At 35.2% G+C, this 15,229-nt stretch overlaps 1 long non-coding RNA gene across 1 annotated transcript; it reads left to right on the top strand.

Moving 5' to 3' along the window:
- Positions 1-7,550: 7,550 nt before the first annotated feature.
- LOC134661364 (uncharacterized) lies at positions 7,551-9,199 on the top strand. Its single transcript, XR_010097950.1, has 2 exons — positions 7,551-7,973; positions 8,991-9,199. It is a non-coding gene; the product is annotated as an uncharacterized LOC134661364 (long non-coding RNA).
- Positions 9,200-15,229: the final 6,030 nt, after the last annotated feature.

Genomic DNA, 15,229 nt, shown 5'->3' with positions numbered 1-15,229 from the left:
GGTGAAGGAAAACATCGTGAGGAAACCGGACTAATCCCAATATGGGCCTAGTTTACCCTCTAGGGTTGAAAGGTCAGATGGCAGTCGCTTTCGTAAAAACTAGTGCCCACGCCAATTACTGGGATTAGTTGCCAAGCGGATCCCAGGCTCCCATGAGCCGTGGCAAAATGCCGGGACAACGCGAGGAAGATGATGATTTAAGAACATATGTTTTCCTGGGTGGACAAAGTAATCTTGGAGGGCTAAAATAAATAAAGTAAAATCTGAATGCACGCACCTCCTGGTTTGTTTAATATTTTCTTTCGTTGCATAATGCATTAAAGCTTTTCCATTGTACAGTCACCATCAGATATATCGGAGCGGCCAAGGTGTTCACAATATCTGAACACGCGCTCTAACGCCCTGACAATAGAGGCGTGTTCAGATATTTGTGAGCGCCTTAGCCGCTTCGATATATCTGATGGCGACTGTACCCCTGTATTGCATTTATTTTACCAGCTGCGAGAAGCTTTCCATTCTGAATGCATTAAATATTACTTGCAAGTCCAACTAAGTAGGTAAGTACGTACAGTTGTCATCAGATATATCGGAGCGGACAAGGTGCTCAAAAATATCTGAATATGCAATTTAAGGCCCCGCATTGAAAATGAGAAAGGAGACCTAGGCTCTCCGAAACATGTCGCGCGAGTGACTTAAAACAAGTGAGTCTAAACCGTAAAATTATTCAATTTATTCCGCTTTTCGAGCTCTATTCAGATGACTAATTACCGTGCAGTATTGTGATTGTGACACTGAAAAACGTAGAAAAGCCACAAATGTTTTATTAATTAGCTAATATTCAACTATTGACACAGCTTTATTCATAACGTCTCAAATTTCAGTCCTAAAATACCCTTTACTATATATCATAAATAAATCGTGACTTATGCCTAAGGAATATGACTCAAAATTGTGTAAGTACAGTGTTTGTTTGGAATTTACTATTTTCAGCCAATTTAGCAAAACAAGGGGCCCGATTCTGATTTTGAAATAGACATCTACTAGATATCACCAAGATACGATAACGATATTTTTAAGATATAACCTGTCATTCTGTAGATACTCTTGAACGATTTTCACAGTGTCTAAAACGTCTCGTTGTATATTTTTAGATCTCAAAACGATTTTGATATGATCTTAAAACGATAATTTAAGGTAAAAGTGACATTGGTTGCCCGAATTGAGCTGCAGAAGATATCTAGTTGAAATCTAAACTAGTTGGTATCTAGTACATATCGTATCGTTCTCTTCTCTAGAACGGATCTTGTTTTCCGAATACCTACCGCGGAAGGTCGTTTTCAAATAATTGTGATGTTCGAGACGGTATGTAAGTTAGTTTTTTAACACTCTAGATGGCGCTGTGCTTCTGCTACTCCATTCAGAGCTACATTAGTTATACTTCGTTTTTTTTAGCATTAGAAATAAGGTAAACAATCTTGATGTATCTTTTAATTGAAAAACACATTTTAAAAATAAGTTACGGTAAATATGTAACAATTATGGATCTAATACGATCTTTTATAGTCTTCTGCTTTCATAAGTAATAGATACTGATTTTTAAAAAGTGTTTTTCAATTAAAAGACATGTCAAAATCGCTTACCTTCTTTCAAGTTCTTTCTAATGCTAAAAAAACGAACTATATACGGTTGGCGTTCTCAGCTGGCAACATGCCAATCGCTTACGCTCCGTAGCAATCGAAACGCAACTGTCACTATCGCACTAATATGAAAGAGTGATAGAGAAACCCAAAGCGTTTCGTTGTCGTAGCGATAGCGATTGTCACTTTGGCTAGGCCGAGAGCTACCTAAACTGCGGAATGCATTTTAGAGAAAAGATTATAAGATATTTTTCACCCGTTTAGGGGTTCTGCCCTAGAGTAAATCAAGGGCTGGGAGGTCAAACCCGATAAATCTAAATATTTTTTTCATTCAAATTAGAACTCCACATATGTCACATATAGTTCCAATTTCAAAAACTCTTTTGCTCGAGTTATCGGGTTTGACCGCCCGGCCCTCGAAATTTTATTCGATAGCGTGACCGCGTTAGCGTTAAGGGGCCCACTGATTAACAGTCCGCCGGACGGTATCGGCCTGTCACTTGTTCGGAACTGTCAAAATTGTTCTAACTGACAGCCCGATACCGACCGGCGGACTGTTAATCAGTGGGCCCCTTTAAGTCTCATTTGGACGGGATTTTGAAACGCGCACCAAGCGGGACTAGGGAATGCTCCCGGTACTGAGTTTGTATGGCGAGAACCGGGAAATAGAAAACCAGTACCGGGAGCACTCCCTAAGCGGGACGTTTTGGAATCTCACAATCCCTGAAACATAAGTTTAATGCCGAACTTGCCGACACCGAGACTTCGATTGGACACGAGGGGCCCGTTTCTCAAAAGCTAGTAATACAAGCGAATGTCACTTTTTGACAGCTTTTGTTAGAAAGGGACTTCCACTTGTATTACAAGTTACAAACTTTTGTGAAACGGGCCCCAGGTAGTTATTTAGCCCTGTCAGTTGAAAATCACGGTCGATATTATTGTTACTTCTACCACAGAATAAATAATAGTACTAAGTACAGAAGACTCACTCTCTAACAAAACGCGTCTGTTACGATCAGCACAGATATGGCCGCTAGGTGGCGACAGCGGCAGCGGAAATGCTGCGAGCATGATGCACCGGGAACGGCATGAAGCGGTTTGTCTATTAAATTTATTGTTTTGATTTGTCATATTTAGATTTATAAATAAATAGTTTTCGGTTAGGTGATGTTACTGAAATAAATTAGGTTACGCGAATGTGCCGCCCTATATATACTTAATTATCGATTTAGCTTTTTGGTGGTGGGTACAGTGACTCTTAAATAACTGAAATTTGTTACCTCAATAATATTCGACTACCGTAGGCTCAAAGGTCTTAACGGACAAAACGCGATTTTTCAGGACAGCTAAAAAACTGTTTTAATTTGAGAAAAAAAATCATAACTTTTTTGTTTGTTTCAATAAACTGATGCCTGTATGTGGCTTATTCTTAACTTTTTGAGCTCTTTTAAACTGATTGCTTGAACTTATAATACAATGCTTAGTTACGAAAATAGCATGTCCGTTACGCCAAAAAACACGACTGTTTTTAAGAAGGGCGTCTCTTACGCCTCTTTTTTTATGGATTATCTTATTCGAAAAAGGGCGTAATGTACAACAAAAATTACTATTTCAGTACCATTTGGCGTAAATCCAACAATTTCGTTGCAATATGGCAACTTGCATTTAAGGAACACTATACTTCTAAGTACTATAATTTACAATTTTTTTTTTCAAAAACTTATAGAGATGTATTCATTGTTAAGTTTTTTCCCCATTTTTGTTATTTTGGATACTTAAACGTGGAAAAGGTAGTTTTTTTTTTGCAACAAAACCAATGTTTTATTTTTTATTTGTTTATATTACTTCAACAGAATCACTTCTGTCCTACCATCTGTATCTATTTATGTATATTAATATCAATTTATAACAATTACTTTTACTATAGAAAGTATGTATGCGTTATTTCTGTTTGTTCTCGTATGTCTGTTCAGTAAAACTTAATGAATATGTGATCATTTATGATATATTTAATAACATCAGAGTAGGTAGCAAAAAAGACAAATGGCCAGGCCTACGTACTTCTATGTAAACGTTTACAGTAACTTTCATAAGGTTAATCCTATAAATTAGGGTTTAAACAAAAAAGTATTAATATTACGTCTAATCAAAATTGCAAATGGCCCAGTCACATACAAAACTAAAAGTTATCAGTCTAATCTTAATCAATCGCCATAATTATCATTTGAATATAGTCGTGTTTTATTATTTTCATAAAACTGATGAAAAAAGTACCCACTAGTTCAGTTTAAATTGTCAAATTTTAGTAACCCTATAAATAAAGCATTAATGAGCGCATGAGCAGGCACTGCAAGTACCTACTTAATAAAAAAATGACAATGAAAGTACTAGGTCATCCCACTTAATAAACTCGAAATTGTACATAGTATATTGGCGTATCTCTTACATTGAATTCTCTAACACTCGTATAAATATCCACTAGTTGTGGGCGTAACGTACATTTAGCACTCAAAAATCTACTGCAAATAGGCGTAACTGTCAATAAATAAAATTAGCACAAATTTAATAAAATTTCCGATGCAAAAGGGCGTATCGTACAAAAAGTTGGGAGTTACGCCAAAATGTCTCACAACATTTATTTGAATTGGCAGATACGGCAAAATGCGTTGGAAAATTGTGTTCACGCATTGATTTTTCATAGGGCTTAACGGACATTTTTTTCAAGTTATGGAGACGCTAAATATACCTACCAATCGTTAAAAAATACTGAGTATAACTACATTCATAACTCATTTTCGTCATTTTGTCCCTTACGCCCTTTGAGCCTACGGTAGTCGAATTATGAATACTGGAAGAGATCGCTTTTGCTAATGTATTGGGCCCATACATTCCACGACTCTACTCTTTCCGCACAGACTCTATAAAGATATTAAAGAACATGTATTTTACAAAATGCATAAAACAACGATACTATAAAAACAACCATACCTTATAAGTTAGCCGACGCCGCTGGCCGGCAATTTCACTCGCTGCTCAGACACACACACATACAGATTAACTGCTCTACATAGAACACACACAAGTACCGAGCCATTAAATATATATGCAACTAAAATAAACCTTAGGCTCGCGAGTTTCTTATACAGCGTCAAAACACACACTGAATTTCAGGAAAATAAGAGGTTCTATGAAATAATTCGTCAAAATAATACAAAAGCGATGCTAGTATTAAACATCTTAATTTTGCAAAGTACAAATATGAGTCTTATTCCGTTAAGGTAAATTCTAAATTGCAGCGAATAGTCTCATTATAGTATACAAGTGTGTATATCGGCTTACCTCAAAAGGTCGTATGTCGTACCGGCAGAAGTGAGAACGTTGTAAGTGCATCATAATTACACTTAGCTTTCTACTGACAACACTTAGTGCTTTCCAAACACATGCCTAGTATTCGCCTAGTACCTATAAAGCGGTAAATATTTTATTGCATTGATATATTATATGTATTAAAAAAAGCATTATAAATACCTACTAAAATTACGTTTAGATTATCAATATAACAGAATTCGTACAACCAGTCATTTATAGTATTATTATTTATTTTTATTTTAGTTATTTATTAAACAAAAGTTACACCTTTTTTGTTAAGGACAAAGCTCCACAAAACTACATTTGTTTGACTGTGGAGTCGCACTATTCTATACTTAAAAGTTCCTACAAAATTGTTACAAAAGCATGAATAATATGCATGTACGATCCCATCTAATGCTTCGATTTTACCGTTATAACAAAAACTTAAGTGGGTGAAAAGATCGGTTCATATTTGGAGTCGGACCACGATAAGTTTTCATGCCCAAATGTGCTTTGTATATATTATGTATGATTTCTTACTAGATACAGTCAAGTTTAAAAATATGGGTGTAGACAACTTACTCAAAAATATGTCCCATAGTTCTTAATTCGCTGACATAAGAGCTATAGGACATATTTTTGAGATGATTTGTGCACCCATATTTTTACACTTGACTGTCCTTTGTTTGATCAAAATTAGGTGGTCAGAGTCTACATTAATAATGTAAATATCCACAGAATTAGTAATATTAATCTAAATATCGATAAGAAGAACAACTTTTAATTTTTAATAAAATCCCAAGACGTAGTTTTCACCGGTGGCACTTTTGGCACTTACAACATTTTACCCCCTTGTTGTAAGAGACACCTGTTCTTTGAGTATTGATAATATGTTGAATGATATTCATAGCTATTAACATAGGTATTAATGTGTTAGTGTACACAGCTGTTTCGCAGGATACACGGATTCCCCAGTGTTACTACATTAAATTAATGTATGAAAATTTACTTTACGGCAACGTATTTTTCTAGGCTACTGGCCTTACCACGACTGCCTTGCCTGCGTCAAACTGGTATATTCACTAACGTCTGCGTACTGTAAATAGGACAAATATATATGTCGATTTAAATTTGAATTTTATTCTTGTAACATTTCAGTGAGTGATAACAAGGTAGAGTCTGTGCGGAAAGTGAAGTGTCTTGGAATGTATGCTGGGGCCCAATACAATCCACGACTCTTCTCTTTCCACACAGACTCTATTAACTCAACGACGCCTAGTTACAACACTCATTATAACTCATGATATATGTATAATTTAATTTATATAGGTACCTATTTTTGATTTGCTTTTATATTTGACTTGCTTCGCTAATTGATACTTAACAGGTTTGTCATTACTTTATTTTGATAACTCTCGTTTTATCAGAAATAACTCTTTATTTATTTACTGGAAATATGTAAATAGAAAAATATGGCAGACAGCTAATGGCATCGTGGGTGTAGCTAGAAGCATTTATTTTTCATCTCATTATATTTAACAGGGCTCAGTGTGGGTGTTAGGTAGTTGTATATTATTTAAAAATTATGTGGATCCAACATCAGTGCGTCCCACTCGCACATGGCACTTTCGCTCCAAGCTCGGTTTCGAATGCCCACAAATCCCACAATTACGACCGAGGGCTTACCGCGAACACCGAAGTACGCAAATAGCGGGGCATCTTTATCTGTCACTCTAATTACGCCTTAATTGGAGTAAAAGAGACGACCATTTCGGGCATTTGTTTACATTTCTTAAGTTTATCGTGAGGTCTGCAGCTCACAGAGCCACTAGTTTAAGTTATGTTCTACACATATACTAGGCAAATTTATTTAGTTTACGTACCTAACTATTTTTGCCAACCCTAAATTGTCAATGTTGCAGTTCATTGACATACTTATTGACAATAAGGGTTGGCAAAAATAGTTTCGTAAACTAAATTTGGAACGGGGTTTGGTAGGTATAACCCGTGTAAATTTGAATGGCAGTCTTTGCTCATGTACTTGTACGGTTGACAAAAATACATTATCAATGGTACAGACGGCATCTGGCTGTGGGCGTTTAGAGATACCTAATCGCTGATAATAAACATGTTTACTGTTTTATTCGTATAGTTTTGAAGTGATACTTGTATAAGACGGCGCGTATTTGTCAAACATCCGTAAAGTGATTAAATTAATTGAAGTCAATTGTAGATAATTTGGACTAATAAAATAGGTAGGTACACAAAAAAGTAAATATTACATTATTATATTATTTTCATCACACTTGCTCGAAAAAGATCTTATTTCATGCAGGTGTACTGAAGCACAAAGGCCTATATTGTTACTCGAGCTTTTTAATTACAATATTTCACTTACCACTCACGTTGCACAAACAATTTAAAATGTACAGGTAGATTTAAATGCATTAAAAGTATTCACAGAAGAGTTTTCTGTTATCTTTTAGGGTTCCGTACCCAAAGGGTAAAGACGGGACCCTATTACTAAGACTCCGCTGTCCGTCCGTCCGTCCGTCCCACGGTGGGCTGAAAATCGGCCTCCATAGAAATAGAAACCGAAGTCTTAAATTTGAACTTTTTTTTATTGGAATAGCTTTTGTTAGGTTTTATTATGTCCCAAAATTAATCTTAGCTAATTTGGTTGGAAAAATAATTAATTATAATTTTTTTTCAAAATCTTTGTATGGCGCGTATCAGAAAAAACGAGTTTTCTCCGAAAATAAAAAGTTAACCGTAATATCCTGACAGATGATTTTAAAACCAATTATTCTTGATTTTTACACATAATTAGAATTTTCCTACGGGGTGCACTTTTTTTTTTAAAAATCGATATATTTTTTTTTATTATCTTATTTTTTTATTTTAATACGGTTATACTCGTTATTTTGACTACAAAAAATGAATTTGAGTTTGATCGAACCAATAACTTACGCGTAGTGAATTTTTGTTCTAAGCAAATGTATGGAGCGTACGAGTAAAACGCATTTTTTTTTCAAAAATTAAAGGTATACCGTAATATCCTTGCAGATGATTTAAGTACCAATTATTAATGATATTTTGACATAACGCGAACTTTTCTACCGTATGCACTTATTTAACAAAAAATAAAAAACTTATTTTTTCATGCTGAAATAACTTTTTCTCATTGTTTTAATCAAATAAATAATAAACATACAAGAGTTACAAGTAGAAAATTGAAATTCTGCAAGCTGTCACATCAGGTGAAGTAATTGACACTGAAAAGTTTAAAGCCTATTGTAAAGATACAGCGGACGACTATATTCAATTTTACAGTTGGTATAAGATGCCCCCAACAGTGCATAAATTGCTGATCCATGGCACAGATATCATTGCACAAAATGATATTGTACCGATTGGTCATCTCTCTGAAGAAGCATCCGAGGCACGCAACAAAGACTTCAGAATGTTCAGAGAGCATCACTCACAAAAAAAAACGAGACAAGATTCGAACAGGGATGTTTTTAATATGTTACTTTTGTCTTCCGATCCTGTCCTTTCTTCAATGAGGCCAACAATAAGTGGAAAAAAGAAACAGGCTTTCTTCCCTGAAACTTTAGAATTATTCATTTGTCTGGAACCTCAAGAAGAAGAAGTGACAGATACCTCAAATGTGTACCCTGATTCTGAAATGGACACGGATTCGGAAGTAAGCGACCAGGAAAACTAAACTTTCAGGATTCCAATATTAGCATTAGAATACTTTTAATTAGGATAGCATTACATATACTTATTTCTGTTTTTATGTAAACCAATTATTGATAATGTTACTGATATTTATTTAATTAAGTAAATTCGTAGTATCTACTAATGATTGTAACCGGACCTTATTAACGATCATTAATTTTAGACTCATCAGTTGTCAATATGTCAAATTTGTTAAATATTGTTTCATTAAGTACAAAGATAATGTAATAAAGAGGATACAAAGGTAATAATGTAAAGGATGTAATGGTTTTATTTTCAATTTTCTACTTGTAACTCTTGTATGTTTATTATTTATTTGATTAAAACAATGAGAAAAAGTTATTTCAGCATGAAAAAATAAGTTTTTTATTTTTTGTTAAATAAGTGCATACGGTAGAAAAGTTCGCGTTATGTCAAAATATCATTAATAATTGGTACTTAAATCATCTGCAAGGATATTACGGTATACCTTTAATTTTTGAAAAAAAAATCCGTTTTACTCGTACGCTCCATACATTTGCTTAGAACAAAAATTCACTACGCGTAAGTTATTGGTTCGATCAAACTCAAATTCATTTTTTGTAGTTAAAATAACGAGTATAACCGTATAAAAATAAAAAAATAAAATAATAAAAATAAAAAATATATATCGATTTTTAAAAAAAAAAGTGCACCCCGTAGGAAAATTCTAATTGTATGTGGAAAAATCAAGAATAATTGGTTTTAAAATCATCTGTCAGGATATTACGGTTAACTTTTTATTTTCGGAGAAAACTCGTTTTTTCTGATACGCGCCATACAAAGATTTTGAAAAAAAATTATAATTAATTATTTTTCCAACCAAATTAGCTAAGATTAATTTTGGGACATAATAAAACCTAACAAAAGCTATTCCAATAAAAAAAAGTTCAAATTTAAGACTTCGGTTTCTATTTCTATGGAGGCCGATTTTCAGCCCACCGTGCGTCCGTCTGTCACCTGGCTGTATCTCACGAACCGTGATAGCTAGACAGTTGAAATTTTCACAGATGATGTATTTCTGTTGCCGCTATAACAACAAATACTAAAAACAGAATAAAATAAAGATTTAAGTGGGGCTCCCATACAACAAACGTGATTTTTGACCGAAGTTAAGCAACGTCGGGCGGGGTCAGTACTTGGATGGGTGACCGTTTTTTGCTTGTTTTGCTCTATTTTTTGTTGATGGTGCGGAACCCTCCGTGCGCGAGTCCGACTCGCATTTGGCCGGCTTTTTTTAATAATACAGTCACCTACAATAATACCTACCTATGCTATACTCATCGCAGGCCGCAAAAATATGTGACACATTCTTATGGCTCTACAAATTTTAGCAAGCTTTGTTGAACGAGATTATATTTCAGTAGAGTATACAACTACATACTCATTCATACTCATTACTTTTCATTGATAGCCGGGAGGCGTTTAACAGAATAGATAAAAACCATACTTTTAGATCACTGATACGCCCACAACTTCGTTAAATTTCTTCAGATTCAGAGGTTCACAGTCTATACAGGAATACCTATAAAACGTTAGTATTTTACGAGTAAAAAGCGGTGGTATACCTAATTCATGTAGGTACGGAATATCATTTGATATTATTTACCACTAGCTTTTCGGTGAAGGAAAAATCGCGAATAAATATGCATACACCCGCGAATTAATTCAAAGGTATATGTGAAGTCTCCAACCCGCATTGGGCCAGCGTGGGGACCATAACTCAAGCCCTCTGGCTGGGCTGGGTGTAGGCTAAATTATGATTATAATATACGATATTTTTGAGTAGGTACTAGGTAGGTACTAAATAGGCGTGCCACAATATTTGAAGAGATCCTAGATTTCTCCAAACTCTCATAATTAAATCCTGACATGATGTGTGAAATACTTTCAAACAAAAAAAGGCTTATTTTTCGAAATTGGTTCGAGGAATCGGGGAACTAACAATGAAAAAGCAAAGGTCCCGAAGAATTGAGAAGGAGGAACCTCGTTTAAGAACAAAGTTACAGTGTTTATACTTAGCCTATTATAAAGTAGGTAACGAAATAAGTAGGCAAGATGGTACGTACCAAATGTACCAACCTGTAGTTATTTATAATTTATAATAAATTAGATACGATTTAAACACACTGGAAAATCTCACATGTCGCACAAAAACGTACTGATAACACATCCATGGACATCACATTCGTTATCCGAGTCTAAAATCACCACAATATCAATCTGCACTAGGAAAATAATATTCTTGCGGTCGTGTTAGAGTTTTTACACAAATCACAATGAGCCACTTTACTCCTTCCATTCATTATTTACCGAATGTAATAAAATTTAGTATCGATCACACTCTGACTTGACTCTGACAACACATCAAATGACAATTATTTTATACGTTTATAGTCAAGGAGGGTTCATATACCTACATCATTATATCCTCTTTGGTTGTAGCCATAAATAGTGTCATACTGAGAAGCAGTCTTTATAAATTTATCAAAGCGCCTGTCGAGATTTTAATAGCAAAAAGTCAACCTTGCGACAAGTGAATAAAGTTTTTCTCGGGCGGTTGCAATAATATAAAATTAATGCCTTTTTAATGAGTCAAATTATATATTTATTACTCTTAATAAATAATAATTAATACTTCTTAATTGAAATATTTTTATTTAATGCTGCTTCTCAAAGTTCTTTCTTGATAAACATACTTTTAATTGTGTGCGTTGGTTTTCTTTCTTTGGCTGTTTTGTATTGTGGTCATTCATCATTAAATTTCATTCATCATTCATCATGAGATAAGAACAAGATTATAAAGATGTTTTCATTTCTTATCGTATCCGTGACAGCTATCACTCCGGTATAATGTTAATTTTGGAGAGACAAATTGTACTGACAGCTGACACAGGCACAGGAGCGATAAAAACGGAAATAATATGAATATGATAGCCCACGCAGTGCAAGTGTCATTTTAAACGACAAACTTCTATTAATTTATGACGTGTAAATAAAGAGACCCACTGATTAACAGTCCGCCGGACGGTATCGGCCTGTCAGTTGTTCGGAACTGTCAAATTTTTGTTCTAACTGACAGGCCGATATACCGTCCGGCGGACTGTTAATCAGCCGGCGTATTATGGATAGCTTTATCCATCTTTATCCACGTGATAAAATAACTGTCACTGTTTAACACCGTGGGATAGAAAGTGATGGACACCGTTTTATCACGCTGTCACGTAGACAAGAACCATCCATCATATCCGTACAGCTATCATGGTCGCATTTTTATCACCTGTCATGCCATGGGTCACTTTCGCACTTACATATTTGTTAGAAGGTGACAGCCATGGTGAAAAATGATTAAGAGCCGGCCATCTTAGCCCTACTGTACGGATATGATGGATGGTTCTTGTCTACGTGACAGCGTGATAAAACGGTGTCCATCACTTTCTATCCCACGGTGTTAAACAATGACAGTTATTTTATCACGTGGATAAAGATGGATAAAGCTATCCATAATACGCCGGCTGGTCTGGGCTCCTTAACACTTACACTGCGTGGGGTATCAAAATCGCTGCAGACTTTTCTTGGTCTAACTCTATATGACATATACATTGTATATTATATAGCTACTTTAGCATCTTTATTCGTAAGTATTAAAAGGTTGGCAGTTCCCTTTATCTTGTCCAATCTTTATAAAGGTCCCGAAGGAACTGCAGGTTTGAGATAGTCCTGGAATCACTACACCTTATAAAACAAGGAGCCCCGCCGCGTTTGTCTGTTAGTGTGTATGTTTGTTCGGGATCAACTCAAAAACTACTGGACGGATTTTCATGTGGTTTTCACCTGTCAATACCTATTAAAGTCTGTTTTTTTATTCCGTAGACTGAAATGACAGTTAATAGTATGAACATGAAATGTCATTTCATACTATTAACTGTCATTTCAGTCTACCGAATAAAAAAATAGACTTTAGAGTGATTCTTGAGGAAGGTGTAATATCTACCGTGTTTTTAATTAAGTATGCCGCCTTTTTATTCACATCAGGCCATACTGTATTGTCCGAATTGTACCTAGAAGATGAAGTACGTCATTTTAGCTTTTGAACGTAAATGAAATACATATTTTGGATGAATACTTTAAGAATACTTACATTATTATGTACCTAATGCTGATCAATATATATGTGATATAGAGTCTGTTCGGAAAAAGAAGAGTCGTGGAATGTATTGGGCCTCCTACATTCTAGTAGGTACGATCCAGCTACGATCTTGTCTTTCCGCACTTGTTTTTGAAGAGAAGCTCAAGTTTTCAATTCGGACTAGTCTTTTAGATTTGTTTATCTGTCAAGTGTCAAACATAAAACATAATAAACAGATTTTTCTGTTTAACTTTATTTAACAGTTTTTATCGTAATAATAACTAATTTTGTGTACCTTTTGATTTGCTTATTTTCATACAATCACGCGCGGCGCGCTCTTTCTTTATTTTGTGTTTAAAATCTTACTTTTATAGGTAGGTAGGTATACCACCAGAGTGTAAGTACCTCACCTAAGTAGGTACTTAAAGTAAAATCGGTTATTAAGACTACGAGCCCGCCCTCTATATCTCGAGAAGTTCAAGTTCACAAGAAACACCGTATCATGTGCAGGTAAGCGACTTATTATTACTTATATGTTTATTACTTAATCATGAATTAATAACTTCGATCAACACAGGCTTCCGACAGGTCGGAAGGGATAGGCCCAAGCGATATCTTGACATTCAAATCATTCTGCCATTTTTCGCGGGGGGGAACGTGCACACAGTCGCACTCAAAATCCAATCTGTAATGACGACACAAATACATAGAAAATGACACCCTACACAGACAAATCTTGCACACCTCGATCTGTTTTTGTGTACGGACGAGTCACAAGTGTCACAACACGCACACTAACACATTTTCGTCAAGAGATGAGAAGTCGGATTTGTTGCTCGACCGATCCGCAATTTGTACTGGGCGAGAAAAATCGATAAATCCAGCAATTACATGAGACTAAAATATAATAATTGTGTTTAAATATAATTAAACGTATGACATGTAAAAAAAATATTACGTGTGAAATATAACACCTCCTTTTTGTAAATTTGATGTCCCCAACCTCTTTTTACAACAAAAAACCGAGCAATTAGGCATTTTTTTCTGCTGCTGTGTTCACTCGCGCGTCTGGACTCCGTCTAGTTATAAATCCGAGCGCAACTAGTTTTATTACCCGCGCTAGATCAGTTGATCTTGTACCTAGGCAGAGGAGAAATAGTGCGAATGCCGCATCCCTTCCGTGTTGATCGAAGATTAATAATGATTAAAGACAAATCTGCAGGAACACCGGCTTTTGACCAGGTAAGGAAATGTTTCTGATTTTTTATACCTAGGGTAGGTAACCTACCCTACTTAATTATTATCAAAAGTGGAGGCGCTAGACTTATATTATTTTTATTTTTTTTTATTTTATTTATTTGGGGCATCAACAGCAATACAAAAAGTACATGATACATAGCACAATGAACAGAAAACAAAGCCAGTAACAGATGTCCACAATAATACAGCTAACATGCAATAACAAGTGGCAATAATATAAACATCTTTAGGAAAAATGAAGGGAGAGAAAAAAAAAATATACAAAGAAGGTGTGGGCTTGCGTAACGTGTGTGTGTGTGTGTGTGTGTGTGTGTTTACTTTGTGTGATTGTGTTTGTGTATGTGTGTATGTGTCTGTGATAGTGTGTATGATGTGAGACGAATGAGGTGTATGATTTACTTACCTAGTTATATTTATTCAAGTTGTCGCTCTTTTTGATTTCAGTAACAGTGATCGAACACGATTTTTTAAGGTTGATTTTGTGCAGTCGAACAAGTCGATGCTACTAAATTGTTTATTATATAGTTTAAGGATACGATTGATAGACGAATTTTGAGCATAATTGGTATGAGTTCTGGGTAGACTAAACAGGCAACGCTCTGCATTCCGCGTTCTGATTGACGGCACTGATAATTTGATCTCCGATAGCAAAGGAGTATATTGTAACATCTGGAAGAAAACATATAAAAACTCAAAAATGCGCGTTTTCCCAGAGATAAAACCTAGCTAGATCGATTTTTCGCCCCCGAAAACCCCCATATAGCAAATTTCATCGAAATCGTTAGAGTCGTTCCCGAGATCCCCGAAATATATATACATACAAGTGTCATAAATTAATTAAAAATTAAAAAACACGACTGCAAATTAAAAGCGAACTGAAAAGCTAAATGTTTTTTTAAAGGTTGTGTAATATGGCGTATTAAGTCCGCCATATTGTTTTTATAATGACGTCACATAGCCTATGTTACTCGGGATGATGTAAGGATTCTAATGATATATCATACATGTAAATCGGTTAAGGCATTTAGCTGCTAGAGTGGAACAAAGAAACTTACATACCCACCCACCCTCATACAAACATGAACCCTGA

Source organism: Cydia amplana, chromosome Z, assembly GCF_948474715.1.
Source record: "Cydia amplana chromosome Z, ilCydAmpl1.1, whole genome shotgun sequence".
In the NCBI taxonomy this organism is placed as follows: domain Eukaryota; kingdom Metazoa; phylum Arthropoda; class Insecta; order Lepidoptera; family Tortricidae; genus Cydia; species Cydia amplana.
Note: the sequence above shows the minus strand (reverse complement) of the source record. Positions and strands in the feature narration are given on the sequence as shown.